Source organism: Triticum aestivum, chromosome 4D, assembly GCF_018294505.1.
Source record: "Triticum aestivum cultivar Chinese Spring chromosome 4D, IWGSC CS RefSeq v2.1, whole genome shotgun sequence".
Lineage (NCBI taxonomy): Eukaryota > Viridiplantae > Streptophyta > Magnoliopsida > Poales > Poaceae > Triticum > Triticum aestivum.
This window is the reverse complement of record NC_057805.1, coordinates 278612866-278631754: the sequence shown is the minus strand read 5'-3', so window position 1 is coordinate 278631754 and position 18889 is coordinate 278612866.

The following is an 18889-nucleotide window of genomic DNA, read 5'->3' as shown; positions in this document are numbered from 1 at the left end:
AGAAGAAGCTGGACTAGTACCAGATCCTCAAGTACCATCCGACTACCACTCGGCCAAGCACCCCCGGGAGGAACAAGCTCGACCAGTACCAGATCCTCAGGTACCCTCCGACCATCGAGTCAGCAATGAAGAAGATTGAGGACACCAACACCCTGGTCAACTTTCACTTGGCTAACTTCCAAGTCCGCCACAAAGGAGATCCTACCTATTGTCTCACTGATATAAGAATGTTGCCGAGCACCCCAAGTGCCAAGCGATAGTTCTAAAGACCGCTACCAATTGCCCGCAACCGATAGCAGTCTCGGGGACTACAACCAATGGGTGAACTCAGCGTGCCCCCATTGGAAAGTGACTCATGTTGAGCTAAAAAATGGCAAACAGCCCCAGGGCAAAACAGCTATAGTTCTAAGACTACCACCGACTGCATCCAGTCAGTGGCCTCGGGGACCACACCCAATGGGTGCAGTCAGCGTGCCCCCACTGGATCGTAATCACTCAGAAATGCTCCGGCTAAACCCCGAGAGAAAGCAACAAAAATAGTAATTTCAAAGACTCTTCCAGTCAACAGGAACCTCGAGGACTACACCCAGTGGGTGCACTCAGCGTGCCCCCAGTGGAACATGAACACCCAGTGGGTGTGCCCCACGCAAACCCACTGACAAAAATTCTACCGTAGAGAAAGAAGAAACTTTGACTGGAATCTTACTTACAATGGCACTTACTCGGACGTTGGTCTGCAACGCCTCGCTGGCATCATAAGCTTCCTTCAGTTGAACGCACATCAGCCCCACCTGGATCAGAGCCTTCTTGCTCGCCCCCACTTTATCTTTAGGGACATGGTATAGTGGGAAGGAGGTGGTTGGGACCAACAGAGATGCAGATGCAGGCCTTGGAGCCGAAACCACCGTTGATATGGGCGCTAGCTCGCTCGGAGGATTTGGTGCACACCCCGCGACCTAGACCACTTCAGTCACCGACATCGAGCCGCCATGGGCCAGAGGACTTGGCTCCGAGGTTCTCGTGGCGAACTTCGCCGGGGAAGCGCGGTCCACTCGACGAGGGGAGGCCTCCCGCATGGGAACATCGACGCTCGATGCTTTCTCCTTGCGGCCTCTGGGTTGGCCAGGTCAACCCTCTCCTCCTCGTCCAGCTGAATGATCTCCAGTGGAGCTGCATGAATACACGAATCAAAACAATCAGCAAAGAATAGTCGAAAGAAACCTTACCGACCTAATCAGTCGGCATAGTATACCTTTGGAGGTGGCGGTGTGGCCGCATCAACGTCACCCTGGTCCTTCTTGTGAGCGTGTGGGTCCGCCGATGCCGTCGAATTGTCATTGCTACAAGGATGAAACAACATCCGGTCGCCAGTCGAGTCAGCACAAAGAATATGTAAATGGTCGACAAGAACACTCACATCTAAACCACGGGCACGGCCAGCTTGATCCGAGGCACCATGGCCTTACAGGGCTTGGAGGAAATTTGCTTGGGCGGTTTGGGCTGCTTCTCAGCAGAACTCTCCACCTTGGTGCGAGCACGCTCAAAGCTGTGAGTCGTCCGTCCCGAAGCAGTCGACTGTTGAGCCCCACCTTCCTTGCCACTCAGATTGTGTTGTTCCTTGGTGCGGGGTTCCTTGGGGCCCTCGTAGGATGGGGAAGACTCTGCCTCATCGCCCTCCTCAGAGCTTTCGTCTTCATCACCGTCTTTGTCGTCGTCAGAGTCCTCCGAGTAGTGGTGCTTGGTGTCACTCGTCACATCCTCCGGCGACCGGTCGACCACCGGAATCTCGGAGCCCATCCTCTGAAACTCCTGAAAATCCAACACATCACAACACCAGATTAAGTCAGTGCAAGGAATAACACCCCAACATGCCGATCGAACAGGACCCAAACATAAGACGCATACCTCAACTGGCATCTGCTCCTTGGAGTGCGGGGGCACCATCTTCGCTCTCCTTGGGTTGTCTCAGGCGCAGGTGATGGACTTGATCCTGGCCCCCACATTCGTCTCGACAACCTCTTCAGGGTGCACTCGGGTGGGGTCATTCGACCCCTCATACAGCCACATGGAGTGGGCCCTGGCCTGTAGCGGCTGGATCCGTCGAGTGAGGAACGTCTCCAGTAGATCCATACCATTCACACCAGCATTCACGACCGCAACCATAGTGCTGGATAAGATACTAACCTCTATTTTCTCCTCCTTCACCACGGAAAGAGACACAAGAGCCCGTACTCTCTCTGACGATTACGACAGAAGGCCCGACTGACCATTGTGCTGGGAACGTCCATGCAGTAGAATCAAGTTCCCTTCAACCCCTCAACGGAGTAGGGAAAGCTCAACTTCGGGAAAGATCTGCCTCCCCGGACGTGGATGCCTAGACCCCCGCATAGTTGGGTGGCGTGGGTCTTCTCACCATTTGGCGAGTCTTTCTTGACGGTCATCGACCAACAAGTGAAGACGTGTTTGAAGTGCCCCCAATGAGGGTGACAGCCAAGGAAGTTTACACAAAGAGAGACGAAGGCCGAAAGGTACACGATGGCATTGGGGGAGATGGTTGAGCTGCACACCGAAGTAATCAAGGAACGCTCGGAAGAGGTGGGGAGGCATGGAGAAGCCCCTCTCGACATGGGTGGCCAGTAGAATGCGCTCGTCCTCCTGCGGCGCTGGCTCGACCTCTCCCGCACTCGGGCGGTGCCACCGATGGAGCGGGATTAACCCCTCCGCCGGGAGTTCCTCCAACCACCAAGCTGAGATGCACGACGGATCCAATCCCCCGCCGTGCCTCCACCAGCTGTAGCGGAGCTAGAACAGGTGGCTTTCCCAGCCTTCTTCGCCTTGTACGCATTGGTCGTGGAGTATCTCGCCATCGCGGTGGGGATTTTTGGCATTCGGGTGGAGAGGAGTAACGGAGGCGGTAGAGGAGAGAAAGGGGATCTTGTGGCCTAGCCGCTATCCCCCGAAACCTTTCATATCTCTGACAGAGTCTCACACCGAATCTCATTCCGTTGATATTTCGATCGACGGCACACACAGCGAAGCGGTACACAAGAAAACTACGGCACATGGAGGATTTGGTGCGCGAAAATCGAGGAGCCGTGCCCCACTTTCCTCACTAATGCAAGTCGTTACCGCTTCCGCACGCGTACACACAAATGAAAATCCTGAGATTTCTGGAGCAAATCAATTCGATTGATTAACTTCAATTCCTTTCCTAAAGGATGCATGTCAGTCCGACTGAGCACCCTCCACGGGGATCCATGCACTCGGACATGTTAAACACCTAACTAAAGTCTTCTTCAGGGTTGCTATGAGACGAACTTGACGCCACTCCGTGGGTTGACTTGGCCCTACGGGTAGGCTCGAAGGCGCATGACTCGTAAACTCGGACTCGTAGAAGGCTCGCACTGGTGTTCCCCTGGGATAAGGAGTGGAATCTCTCCAGAGAGTCAGACCATGCGCCGGCATCACCACTCAAGTTGTAATGGCATGGCCTTCGTCGCTCATCCTCAATTTAGCGGCCAGGTCGAGCGGGCCAACAGTCTCATCCTGTCGAGCATTAAGCCATGGCTCATCGAGCCCCTCGTCCGCTCACCCGGCAGCCAGATTGATGAGTTGTCGGTCGTCCTCTGGAGTCTCCGGACGATGCCAAACCGGTCGACTGGGTTCACCCCGTTCTTCCTCGCCTATGGAGCAGAAGCAGTCATCCCGACCGACATCGAGTTCGACTCGCCGCGAGTCACAATGTACATAGAAGCACAAGTCAAGGAAGCCCGTGAAGATGGCGTTGACCTGCTCGAGGTGGCGTGCCTATTGGCCCTCAGTTGATCAGCCATCTACCAGCAAAACCTGAGGCATCACCACAGCAAGAAGATCAAGCCCCTCGCATTCCATGAGGGAGACCTCGTTCTCTGGCTCGTCCAGCAGCAAGCCGGCCAGCACAAGCTGGCCTCCCCATGGGAGGTACCCTTCATCGTCAGCAAAGCCTTGTATGACCGCAATGCCTACTACCTCATCAACACACGCAAGCCGAACAAATTCAAGAGAGACACCGCCGGTGAAGAGACAAGCCGGCCTTGGAACTCACAGCTCCTTCGCCCATTTTACAGTTAGCTGTATGCATGTATGTATCGCTACCTTTTGAAGTTCAATGAAAGAAAGCACGACCCCCGAACAACATGTGGGGGCTACCTTTTCCTATCAATTATTGTGTCTCGCGCATCCTTGCAACTTTTTCGACCTCCACCACTGGGTCGGATCGTCCGGCTCGGGGGCTCGGCGGCTAGCCTGCTTGACCGTGCCCCTCCACCCCCCTTAGTACATTTCATTATGTCCGAGAAGCCAAGGCCCTCCCCTTCGCCCCAAGCCATAGTCCGGGTTCGGCTTTTTGGCCGGCAAGGACCATGGGCCGAAGTGGCACGCAGAAATTCGCTAAGTTGGATTGGCCGGATCGGTCCATCCGATCTCAACCCACTAAGTTGCCGCACGACTGGCAGCGCGCCAGCCGGCCTTGCCGTCTGCCGCCAGCCAGCCCAGTGGGTGTTTGGCTCGCGCTCAATGTTTGAAAAAGCCTAAGTACTGCGCACTCCTTCCCAAGGCAGAACTCCTTGTCGCAGATTGGAACCAGGTTGTTCAACTCGCGTGGGGGGGTGGGGGGAGGCCCAAAGAGGGAGGAAGCAAGAAAAAGCCTAAAATCAGAAAGCACAAGCGCAAGTACCCACAAAAATAGTTACATTACAAAGATAACGGCCCACGACCAGAGTTCATTAAATTCCTCCTACACCCCAAGTGGGTGGACTTGATGCTTAACAAAGTTCAAAAGAAAGATACAAGAGCAGGATGGCTTCAGGTTGCGGCCGCGTCGGGTTGTGCGACCGCCGGCTCCTCCGCGGTAGCCTCCGGGTCCGTTGAGGCGCCCGTGTCGTCCACCTCGGTGATACGTCTCCAACGTATCTATAATTTTTTATTGTTCCATGCTGTTATATTATCACTAGTTGATTCCCCGCGCGTTGCTATGGTAAATTATGGTTATGAATGTTGTTAAAATAAAATAACAACATATAAATATATGGTATTAAAATGGCTAGCTCATGGTTGTGGATGGCAACCGGAATAATAAATCAATGTTTGATAATAACTGATAAGGCGGGCAGGTTAATTGTTCAGAGACAATAACATGCAAATTCACATACTTCAAGCAAATAGATATTCAGAGATCCACTTCACTCAAGGTCATGAGATCGTTGCTTATCTGGACCGTCTTTACGGCCAGCTAGCCAAACCTAGTAGCTATCAACATCCACATACTGCAGAACGTAAAGTAGTACTGACACTTGTTGATTAGGTTACTCCTCCCCATTTCTTCCAAATCTCAAAGTTGTGCCTCATGTCCACGTACACATCACATCATCTTCCATAATCTGTAAGCAAATTTTACACATACATACGCTAACATAAGATAGATTCAGTGAACAAAATAACTGCAAGCCATCTACTTGTAGAAAATTTTTGTGCTTGGCAGATGGCCGTACCACCTTAGACTGAGCTGAATAGGATGCCCTTGCAAAGATACCACATGGCTGAATGTCCGTAGAAGCATCATCTGATTCTCAACTACAAAAGAGAACTGGGTTATTTTAGACAACAGGTCACTTAGCTTGCAGTCAATGAATTAATTCCTTACTGAATGATCCTAAGTAGGATCTAGGAAGGAGAGGAATTAGGAGCAGGTACCATGGCCTTTTTCTTGCAAACGGTGATGGGTGGTCTTCGCCTGCCCCTCAAGGCCGATGCTCGGATAGCACAGTGCTGGACCCTCTACCCCCACATCCGCATGCTTGAGGTGAAACAGCTCACCGTCGGTGGCATGGAGGAATGTCTGCAAGTCCATCTTTCTTCAAGCGCATTGCCGAGATGGCTGCAGATTTGTCCAGTCCAACCCACATGGTATGGGAAGAAGATGAATCACGTTGGGGCTTCAACTCAGGTTAATAAAGGAGTACCAGCAGAGGGATCCGGATTCAGATTTGCCGAGCAGGCTTCAGCGGCAGCAAGGACTCCAGTTCGTTCCACCACCAGAAGGAGTTGGGAAATAAAATCCATCACAGGTGATGAAGTGGATGAGTACTCGCATGCCGCCATTTAAATGTATGGTTGTGGTGGGGAGATCGGGGAATTGAAACGTTCTGGGGAGAAGTGGATGGCGCATCAATTGCGAGAAGTTGAAATGAACGACGCATCATTTACACCGGAGGCTGAGAGTGAACGCACAAGGTGGGTTGGCCCAATCGGGATTTGAGTGAGGTCCGTGTAATGCATAGCGCTGCTGAGCGTCTAGTCTGTCCTGTGAACCGGTAACTGATCGCTGAGTTGGCCATCCACTAGGCTGGTGAATTGTTGGTTGGTCCCACTTGTAAGTCAGTCGTAGAGAGATGATGTGGCTAACCTGCTGATGTGGATAGCCTGCATGTTAAGAGATAATACAGTGGGGATGAACTATTTAGGTATTATAGATTTTTGGATGTTTTATAGTCATTTTATATCATTTTTTGGTACTAACCTATTGACATAGTGCCAAGTGCGAGTTGTTGTTTTCTGCATGTTTTTACATCGCAGGAAATCAATACCAAATGGAGTCCAAACGCAGCGAAACTTTTTGTGGATTTTTTTTGGAGCAGAAGACATCCGGTGGGCCGGAGAAGCGGCTAGGGATGCTCCGAGGGGAGCACAACCAACCAAGGCATGCCTGGAGGCCCAGGCGCGCCCTGGTGGGTTGTGCCCACCTCGGGTGCCCCTGGACCGCCTCTTTGCTCTATAAATACCCCAATATTCCAAAAACCCTAGGGGAGTCAACAAAAATCAATTCCAGCAACCACAGAGTCCAGAACCACCAGATCCAATCTAGACACCATCACGGAGGGATCCATCATGTCCATTGGTGCCTCTCCGAATAAGCGTGAGTAGTTCTTTGTAGACCTACGGGTCCGCAGTTAGTAGCTAGATGGCTTCCTCTCTCTCGTTTGATTCTCAATACAATGGTCTCTTGGAGATCCATATTATGTAACTCTTTTTGAGGTGTGTTTGTTGGGATCCGATGAACTTTGAGTTTATGATCCGATCTATCTTTTTATACATGAAAGTTATTTGAGTCTTCTTTGATCTCTTATATACATGATTGCTCATAGCCTCGTATTTCTTCTCCGATATTTGGGTTTTGTTTGGCCAATTTGATCTATTTATCTTGCAATGGGAAGAGGTGCTTTGTGGTGGGTTCGATCTTACGGTGCTTGATCCTAGTGACAAAAGGGGAATCGACACGTATGTATTGTTGCTACTAAGGATAAAACGATGGAGGCAATTTCTACATAAATAGATGTTGTCTACATCATGTCATCGTTCTTATTTCATTACTCCGTTTCTTCATGAACTTAATACACTAGACGCATGCTGGATAGCGGTCGATGTGTGGAGTAATAGTAGTAGATGCAGGCAGGAGCCGGTCTACTAAGCTTGGACATGATGCCTATATAATGATCATTACTTGGATATCGTAATGATTATTTGAAGTTCTATCAATTGCCCAACAGTAATTTGTTCACCAACCGTTTGCTATTTTTCTCGAGAGAAGCCACTAGTGAAACATACGGCCCCCGGGTCTCCTCTTTATTATATTTTCCTTTGCGATCTATTTTCCTTTGCGATCTATTTTCCTTTGCTTTTTTTGTAGATCTATTAAACCAAAAAAATACAAAAATACCTTATTGCACGTTATTTTATTTGGCTTTCGATCTATCGATATTTACTACCCTCTCATGTCTGTTTGCCAATTTTTGGTGCAGTTGCCCGTGAGGGATTGACAACTCCTTTTACACGTTGGGTTGCGAGTATTTATTATTTGTGTGCAGGTGCTGTTTACGTAGTGTTGCTTGGTTCTCTTACTAGTTCGATAACCTTAGTCTCATCACTGAGGGAAATACCTACCGCCGCTGTGCTGCATCATCCCTTCCTCTTTGGGGAAATACCGACGTAGCTTCTTGCCGCATCAAAAGGAATTTCTGGCGCCGTTGTAGAGGATACATCATCAACATCTACCAGGTTCCTAATCACAAATCTCATCTCCTCGCAATTTACATTATTTGCCATTTTCCTCTCGTTTTCCTCTCCCCCACTTCACAAAAATTTGCCATTTTATTCGCCTTCTTTTTCGTTTGCCTTTTTCTCATCAGATCTCATGTTTGCTTGTGTTGCCATGTACCTTCTATTTTCTTGCATCTTTGCTTGCTAAAAATTTATTTATATGGATCCTAGTCTACATGCTAATCTTTTCAAAAGAACCAATTATGATGAACCAAATGATAGTGAATTGAGTCCACTAGATTATCTTTATGATGTTTTGGTTGACATTTATGAGTCTAAAAATTGTGATGAAGTGTTAAAAGGAGGAATTTATAAAGTGATTCATGATAGCTCCTTGGATGAAAAGCATGATTGCAATGATGTTATTATAAATTCTATTAATGTCAATTGTGCTAATAATATGCAAAACCCTAAGCTTGGGGATGCTAATATTGCTATGTCCACTACTTATTGCAATGATCATGATTGGGGTGATAATGATCCTTATGACCTTAAAATTTTATTTAAACCTCACGATGAAAATAATCCCACATATTTTAAGAGTGTTCAATCTTATGGAATTTTTTTATGAAAGTAGGCTTGGAGAGGTCATGACTGTATTTGATGATAATCCCACTATTTTGGAAGAGTGTCAACGTTGCATGCATGTGTATCTTATAGAGAATATGTTATGTGATAGCTATATTCTTGAATTTGAATATGATCCCACATATAATTATTTTGAGAGAGGGAAATATGGTTGTAGAAATTTTCATGCTACTAAATTACCTCTCTTCATGTTGAGATTGTCTATGTTTTATTCTTCTTCCTTACATATGCTAGTCTTTGCTTGTTTTGATAATTTGTTTGCTTATAAAATGCCTATGCATAGGAAGTATGTTAGATTAAATGTGTTTTCACATGATACATGATGCTCTCTTCATGTTTCAATTACTATCTTTCATGTGAGCATCATTGAAATATTATGCCTAGCTAGGTGCATAAAATGATAGCGCTTGTTGGGAGGCAACCCAATGAATAAATCTTATTTTTGTCTTTATCTTTCTGTTTTTAGCGTTTGCACAATTATGCTACTGTTATGATTTTGTTTTTTGTGTTTTAATTAGTGTTTGTGCCAAGCAAAGCCTTTAGGATCATGTTGGGTGATAGTAGATTTGATCTTGCTGAAAAACAGAAACTTTGCACGCCAGTTGCCGAATTGTTAAAAATCACAGAAGCATGATAAAATACCCATTCTTTTTGCAGAAGATTAATATACAAATTTATCACGTGTTCCTATTTTTTTCAGAATTTTTGGGCTTACAGAAGTATTCGAAATATCCAGCTTGATACAAACTGTTATGTTTTTGACAGATTCTGTTTTCTTTGAGTTGTGTGCTTGTTTTAATGATTCTATGGTTTTTCTTTGATGAGTTTTTGCCATAGAAAAGTTGGAATACGGTAGATATAATACAATAATAATATATTAATTGGTTTGATACAGTACTTACAGTAGTGATTTGCTTTCTTATACTAACGGATCTCACGAAGGTTTTGTTGAGTTTTGTGTGATTAAAGTTTTCAAGTTTTGGGTGATGTTACGATGGATGAAGGAATAAGGAGTAAGAAGAGCCTAAGCTTGGGGATGCCCATGGCATCCCAAGCTATTATCCAAAGAGAATCAAGCAACTAAGCTTGGGGATGCCCCGAGTGGTATCCCCTCTTTCTTCTAACGACCATCGGTATTTTACTCGAAGCTATATTTTTATTCGTCACATACTATGAGTTTTGCTTGGAGCATATTGTATGATATGAGTCTTTGCTTGTTTTGTTTTGCTTTTTAAGTCTTGAATCCTTGCTGGACAGACCATTTGAGAGAGCCAAAATTATGCCTTGACTTGCTAGAATTGCTCTCTATGCTTCACTTAAATCTTTATGAGCTATGGAATTGCTCTAGTGCTTCACTTATATCTTTTTGAGCACGGTGTGCTTTAGTATTTTTGAAGAAATGCTTTTCTTGCTTCACTTAGATTTATTTGAGAGTTAGTAAATTTTTTAAGAAATTCTCTCTTGCTTCACTTAAATTAATTTTAGAGAAAGAAATATTATGCTCATGATCTTCACTTATATTTGTTTGAGCTTATCAAAAGCAACACATGAAAATTAGTCCCAAAGTGATAGATATCCAAGAAGGATATAATAAAAACTTTCATGAAGATCATTGGTCAAAATCTAAGTGGAGAAATCATCCATGAAAACCTCAACAATCTTTTCACAAAAATCAGAGAATATAGCCATCATGCATCTTTGAAAGGTAGCAGCTGCATTACATAAACCAAAAGGCATACGTCTATAAGCAAAGGTACCGAAAGGGCAAGTAAAAGTGGTCTTTTCTTGGTCCTCTTTTGACACAGGGATTTGAGAGAAACCAGAATAACCAAAATGTGTATGTTTGGATAATCTTTCTAGCATTTGATCAATAAAAGGTAAGGGGTAATGATCCTTTTTAGTAGCTTTATTTATTTTGCGGAAATCAATTACCATTCTATAACCTGTAATAATTCTTTGTGGGATCAATTCATCTTTATCATTAGGAACAACAGTAATACCTCCCTTCTTAGGGACACAATGGACAGGACTTAACCACTGACTATCAGCAGCAGGATAGATTATACCTGCCTCCAGAAGCTTTAGTATTTCTTTTCTTACCACTTCTTTCATCTTGGGATTTAACCGTCGTTGGTGATCAACAACTGGTTAGCGTCTTTCTCCAATTTTATTTTGTGCTGGCATAAAGTGGGACTAATGCCCTTAAGATCATCAAGAGTATATCCAATAGCAGCATGGTGCTTCTTCAGAGTTTTCAATAATTTCTTTTCTTCATGCTCTGAAAGGTTAGCACTAATAACAACAGGATATATCTTTTTCTCATAAGATAAGCATATTTAAGAGTATCAGGTAATGGTTTAAGCCAAACACGGGATCACCCTTGGGTGGAGGAGGATCCCCTAGGATTTCAACAGGCAAGTTGTGTTTCAAAATAGGTCCCTGTTTAAAGAATACTTCATCTATTTCCCTTCTTTCATTGATAAACATATCATTTTCATGGTCGAGCAAATATTGTTCTAACGGATCATTAAGAGGCACGGCAATAGAGGCAAGACCAATAATTTCATCTTTACTAGGTAATTCTTTATCATGGGGTTGTCTACGAAATTTAGCAAAATTAAACTCCTGAGACATATCCCCCCAAACCAATAGTAACAACATATTTTTGCAGTCTATCCTAGCATTAACACTATTCAAGAAGGGTCTACCAAATATAATGGGAGAAAAGTTATCTTGTGGGGAACCAAGAACAAGAAAATCAGCAGCATATTTAACTTTCCCCCACAAGACTTCAACATCTCTAACAATCTCAACTGGTGAAATAGTTTCTCTATTGGCAAGCTTAATTGTAACATCAATTTCCTCTATCTCAGCAGGTGCAATATCATGCATAATTTCTTTATATAAGGAATGAGGTATTGCACTTGCACTCGCACCCATATCACACAAGCCATGATAACAATGATCTCCTATTTTAACAGAAATGATAGGCATGCCTACAACAGGTCTATGTTTATTTTTAGTGTCAGGTCTAGCAATTCTAGCAGCTTCATCCCAGAAGTAAATAACATGCCCATCAATATTATCAGCCAAGAGATCTTTAACCATAGCAATACTAGGTTCAACTTTAATTTGCTCAGGGGGTGTAGGTGTTCTAGTTTTACTCCTATGAACCACAGTTGAAGCTTTAGTATGATCCTTTATTCTAACAGGGAAAGGTGGTTTCTCAATATAAGCAGTAGGAACAATAGGATCAACATTATAAGTGAGAGTCTTTTCTTCAACTTTAATAGGTGAAACTACTTTTACTTCAATGGGAGGATTATATTTAAACCACTTCTCCTTAGGGAGATCAACATGAGTAGCAAAGGATTCACAGTACGAAGCTACTATCTCAGAGTCAAGTCCATATTTAGTGCTAAATTCACGGAAAACATCGGTATCCATAAAAGATTTAACACAATCAAACTTAGGTGTTATACCTGACTCCTTACCTTCGTCGAGATCCCAATCTTCAGAGTTGCGTTTAATTCTTTCTAATAAATCCCATTTGAATTCAATAGTCTTCATCATAAAAGATCCAGTACAAGAAGTATCAAGCATGGAGCGATTATTGAGAGAAAGCCGAGCATAAAAATTTTGAATAATAATTTCTCTTGAGAGCTCATGATTGGGGCATGAATATAACATTGACTTAAGCCTCCCCCAAGCTTGAGCGATGCTTTCTCCTTCGCGAGGCCAAAAATTATATATGTAATTACGATCACGATGAACAAGATGCATAGGATAAAACTTCTGATGAAATTCCAATTTCAATCGGTTGTAGTTCCATGATCCCATATCATCACATAGCCTAAACCATGTCAATGCCTTTCCCTTCAAAGATAAAGGGAAGAACTTCTTCTTGATAACATCCTCGGGCATACCTGCAAGCTTAAATAATCCGCAAACTTCATCCACATAGATTAGGTGCAAATCGGGATGTAATGTTCCATCTCCTGTAAAAGGATTACCTGGCAGTTTCTCTATCATACCCGAAGGAATTTCAAAGTAAACATTTTCAGTAGGTTCAGTAGGTTGAGGAGCAACTCTTTGCTCTACTGGTCGGGCTGAAGATACCCCGAACAGGCCCCTCAAAGGATTATGTTCCATAGTAACAAGTGATAGTAAATTTCAGCACACTATATAAATTTTTCCTTACCAAATTCCACCTACCAAAGGTGCTTCACTCCCCGGCAACGGCACCAGAAAAGAGTCTTGATGACCCACAAGTATAGGGGATCTATCGTAGTCCTTTCAATAAGTAAGAGTTTCGAACCCAGCGAGGAGCAGAAGGAAATGATAAGCGATTTTCAGTAAGGTATTCTCTGCAAGCACTAAAATTATCGATAACAGATAGTTTTGTGATAAGGTAATTTGTAACGAGTAACAAGTAATGAAAGTAAATAAGGTGCAGCAAGATGGCCCAATCCTTTTTGTAGCAAAGGACAAGCCTGGACAAACTCTTATATAGAGAAAAGCGCTCTCGAGGACACATGGGAATTGTCGTCAAGCTAGTTTTCATCACGCTGATATGATTCGCGTCCGTTACTTTGATAATTTGGTATGTGGGTGGACCAGTGCTTGGGTACTGCCCTTTCTTGGACAAGCATCCCACTTATGATTAACCCATATTGCAAGCATCCGCAACTACAAAAGAAGTATTAAGGTAAACCTAACCATAGCATGAAACATATGGATCCAAATCAACCCCTTACGAAGCAACTCATAAACTAGGGCTTAAGCTTCTGTCACTCTGGCAACCCATCATCTACTTATTACTTCCCAAGGCCTTCCTCTAGGCCCAAACAAGGGTGAAGTGTCATGTAGTCGACGTTCACATAACACCACTAGAGGAGAGACAACATACATCTCATCAAAATATCGAACGAATACCAAATTCACATGACAACTTATAGCAAGACTTCTCCCATGTCCTCAGGAACAAACGTAACTACTCACAAATCATATTCATGTTCATAATCAGAGGGGTATTAATATGCATAAAGGATCTGAACATATAATCTTCCACCAAATAAACTAACTAGCATCAACTACAAGGAGTAATCAACACTACTAGCAACCCACAGGTACCAATCTGAGGTTTTGGGACAAAGATTGGATACAAGAGATGAACTAGGATTTTAGAGGAGATGGTGCTGGTGAAGATGTTGATGGAGATTGACCCCCTCCTGATGAGAGGACCGTTGGTGATTATGATGGCGATGATTTCCCCCTCCTGGAGGGAAGTTTCCCCGGCAAAACAGCTTCGCCGGAGCCCTAGATTGGTTCCGCCAAGGTTCCGCCTCGTGGCGGCGGTGTTTCTTCCCGAAAGCTTGCTTATGATTTTTTCCAGGGTAAAAGACCTCATATAGCAGAAGATGGGCACCGGAGGCCTGCCAAGGGGCCCACGAGGCAGGGGGCGCGCCTAGGGGGGTAGGGCACGCCCCCACCCTCCTGGCCAGGGTGTAGGCCCCCTCTGGTTGATTCTTTCTCCAGTGTTTTTTATATATTCCAAAATGTGCCTCCGTGAAGTTTCAGGACTTTTGGAGTTGTGCAGAATAGGTCTCTAATATTTGCTCCTTTTCCAGCCCGGAATTCCAGCTGCCGGCATTCTCCCTCTTCATGTAAACATTGTAAAATAAGAGAGAATAGGCATAAGTATTGTGACATAACGTGTAATAACAGCCCATAATGCAATAAATATTGATATAAAAGCATGATGCAAAATGGACGTATCACAATGGTTTGCTCACAAAACACACGGTTTGTTAGCAGTAATCGTTTGTGTTGTTTTCGGTCTTCGCACACGTTTCCGATTACAGACCTGTTTGCCTCGAATCACACACATCTTGTTCATTTGAACCGTTTCTGTTCTCATGTCTCAATGCAAACAGCTCATCCGAGTGAACTGCATGCCGTATATCGCACACACCATTGATCTGGCTGGCCGTTTCTTTTGTGTTGCCTAATCACAAACAGTTCATCCGAGTGAACCGTATGTTGTACATCGCACACACCTTCATCTGGCTGCCCGTTTCTTTTGTTCCTCCTCATCGCAAACAGTTAATTGAGCTGAACTGTATGCCCTGCATTGCAGACGCAACTAAAATCTGAACCGTGTTTGATGCATCCATCATCGCAAACGTTTTGCACCTTTTTTGACGGGTTTTTTACACCACTGTTTGCGATTATGGCATCGCACACAGTTTCGTCGAAGGGTCTCTGATCGTATTGTCGCGTTAGCAGCATCCTGCAGTAGTGTTTTCTCCACATTTTTCTGGATTGTTTGTTCCCACATGGCAACTGCATGATATTTAACATGGCAATTGCATAACATTTAACATGGCAAATGCAGTTCATTTCACATGGCAACTACAGTTCATTTCACATGGCAAATGCAGTTTTGTCTCATATGGCAACTACATATCATTTCACACGGCAACTACAGTTCACTTCACATGGCAACTACATTTCAACACACATGGCAACTACAGTTTATGCTTACAATGTAAACAGTGGCTATTTTTCAATAGATCAGCATGTCAAAAAGTTGGCAACTACATTGCATTCTACATGGCAACTACTATCTTAATGGTAGTTAAAATAAGATGGTAAGATAATCCACTTACTTGTTAAAAATCTTGTTGGTGTATATCTTGCTCATCTGCCTCTCTATCGGTAAACATGTTAGCAATTTAGGCTCCTTGAGTGTGGTGTTTGCTTCTTGCTGTAGCTCAAACCCCAGTATTTTCTGTTGCAAAGTTGTGTATTGCTTGGCAAACTGCAGCAATGAGTTGCCAGGGCTCACATACTGCTTCAAAACAGCATTGAACCCCTCGTTGCGTTGCATAGTCTGCAGAAATGGAAAGAAGCACTGCATGAAGTAGGTCGGCACCCAGTACATTCGCTTCTCCCACAGGCTATTAAGTGTCTCGTTGTCTTGGACTTGGTATGTTTCAATCATAGTCGTCCAGCTCCGTTCAAACTCCTCCACCATCAAGCTGTGGTCCACGCACAACTCGAATGCCTTGTGTAGTTCTGGACGATCAACAAAGAATGGTCCTAGCGTCTCCTCGGCCTTCTTAATAATATGCCACCTGAAGTGCCTGTGCACTGCCAACGGAAAGACCTCCTCTATGCCTGACGCATGCTAAAATGCTGGTCGATTATTATGTTCATCTGAGCAAGTCCACCCATGCACTCTAAGAAGGTTTTGAACAGCCAAGTGTAACCATCTGTATCTTTGTTCCGAACGAGTCCGCAACCGAACTGCAATGACTGATTGTGGTTATTTATTCCTATGAAAGGAGCGCGGGGCATCTTGTACATATTCGTGAGATATGTCGCGTTGAACGAAATGCAATCACGGAAATGTTTGTAGGCTCTTCTTGCAGCACCATCCACCCAATACATGTTTTTGACACGGTCCTCATCGTCCCATCTTATCCTGTAGAAGAAATCAGTATCTGATTTTGCTTTCTCTTCGAGGTAGGCTGTTGTGTCTTCTATGTCAGCCAACCTGCTCTCTCTATGGTACTTTGCCTTTAGGTTCGTGACATCCGCTGGTATGTAGGGCATGCTACTCAGACTACCATCTCCGTTGTGGATCAGGGACAGTATTTGGACCATTATTGATGGACCAACATTACAATCATGTAGCAACTTTATGAATTTCTTCTCGAGGGGGCTGAATCCTCTGTGGGTGCTCAGAAATTTTACTAGGTCAAACTTCTTTATGAGTTCATGGTTGTGTTCGTCGAAATATTCGATGACCACCCACCATGCTCCATTTGCATTTAGCTTCAACCGGACAGGGCATTTTGTCTTGACAATGATGCCTCTCTTTCGTTCCAGCACGACAGGCACAACACCTTTACCCTTCTTGTTCCTTCGTGCCTTGTAGCACCTTATCTCACCTCTGCTGTACTCGTTAGTTTTTTTTATTTTCCTATGGTATTTTGTGTTCACCGCAAACCCATGGAACATTGCATATCTCTGGTAGAATTCCTTGGCATCTTCAAAAGAACCAAATTTCTTCCCAACATATGGTGGTTGAGGTATCACGAATTCCGATTGCTCATCTTCTTTTTCCCCTTGCGCTTCATCATCAGTTTCATCATTCACTTCATTATTGGCGGTTCTTTCATCTGCTTGAGTGTTGCTTGTGCTGGTGTGCACAGGCATGCTTGTCGTCATTGCTGCAAGGATTGCCAGTTCTGACACTGATTCTGCATTTTTTGTGGCAGCATTGGTGACTTGCTCGTGGAACGCCCCTTCCATGTGCTCCGAGGTCCCCGTAGTAGATGTTGTCGCGCCGCTGTTGATTGTAGTTGAAGCTCCTGCAAAAAAACAGGTATGTGTGTAAGCAGTATTGTTTGAATGGCATGTTTGTCGTAATGAAATATAGTAACTGCATCTGATATGGCATGATATCATTCATAAAGCAAGTCGTGAGCATCTGCATCTGGACATGCATGGCAACTGCAGTTTTTCAGCCATGGCAGCTACAATTAACCAAACATGGCAGCTCTTGCTGCCAAGTCATGGCAACCAGCATCTTTAACATCAAAACTAGCATTCTAGATACGAGCCCATGATGCAAATGGAGTTAATCACAAATGGCATTTACACGAGACAGTAATTCACAAATCCTGAAGACCATACATGACTATTGGACACATTCACTTGGTAGCATTTGTAGTTTGCCGCCATCCAAGTGACAAATCCACTTTCCCCCATGTTTTTTCCACAAAAGCAAATGCACTTTTTTTGTTGGTTCACATATTTTTACCTTGTTGTGCCGCATGTGCTAATCGAAGCTGGTCGGTCACTTCAATTTGTTTTGCTCTATCTGCAATACCGATGGCCTGTAACGGTGAAGCTTGCCACGATACCATTGTTGTTGTGCTTCCACCGTAACAACCTGTGATCATGAGGAGTTGGTCAATACATGGCAACCGTAGTTTCTATGACATGGCATATGTAGTGGTTCAACCATGGCAACCAGAGTTGTTCACACTTGGCAACCTGAGTTGTTTAGACATGGCAACTACAGTTGTCTAGACATGGCAATTACATTTGTTCAGACGTGGAAACTGTGATTGTCCAGACATGGCAACTGCATGCATTCACGTACTACCACTGTCACTCATACATTCAATCTGACACATGCAGATTGTCCACATGTGGCAACTATAGGTGCCCAGACATGGCAGATGCACTTTCCATCATTTTTTCCTACTTCTAACAAGAAGCAAACGTTAATGTCATCATATTTTTTGAATTTGCTCATCACACCACGTACACACCAATGTCACCTAGGTTCCTCTTTCTTATGCACTGTCCACAAGATCACTTCATACGACCGACCTGCGTACGACGTTGATGGCAGGTACCCGGTTGCCGCTGTCAGATTTCGGGTTCTGGCAAAACCCTTGAGGTTCGAACGCTGGGGTGCGCACGAAGATCTCTCCTCCCCCTAGCTCACGCTCTCACCTCAATCTCAAAGCTCAGCACGTCAAACTCGCAGAACAAGTGACACAGGGTTTATACTTGTTCGGGCCACCGATGTGGTGTAATACCCTACTCCAGTCTCGTGTGGTGGATTGCCTCTTGGGCTGAGGATGAACATGTACAAGGGAAGAACAGCCTCCTGAGGAGAGGTGTCCTTGAGCTTGGTGAGCTTGTGTGGTTGAGGATGATCTGAATGGCCCAAGATCAGTTGCCTCCTACTGTGGTGGCTAGTCCTATTTATAGAGGCCCTGGTCCTCTTCCCAAATGTAGGCGAGAAGGGATCCAACAACGGCCAAATTTGAAGGGAGACAACTAGTACAAGTTATCCTGACTAATGGTGGTCTTCGCCTGCCAAAGGCTCTGGTGGTGACGTCATCCTGGGCTCCACGGTGACCTCCGTCCTGCCGTCCTGCTGGTCTTGGTCTTCTTGCACCGATAAGGCAACCTTTGCCTGATGCCTTAGGACTCCTCGCCGGCGCTTGCCTCTTTAGCACCAAAGAGGGAACGAGTACGCTGCACGCTCTGGCGCCCGCCTGGCCTTGGTCGTCATGGCTTGCGTCACAGGAACCTCGCGAGGTTCCCCTTGCCTTGATCTCTCCGCTCCTCGCGAGCC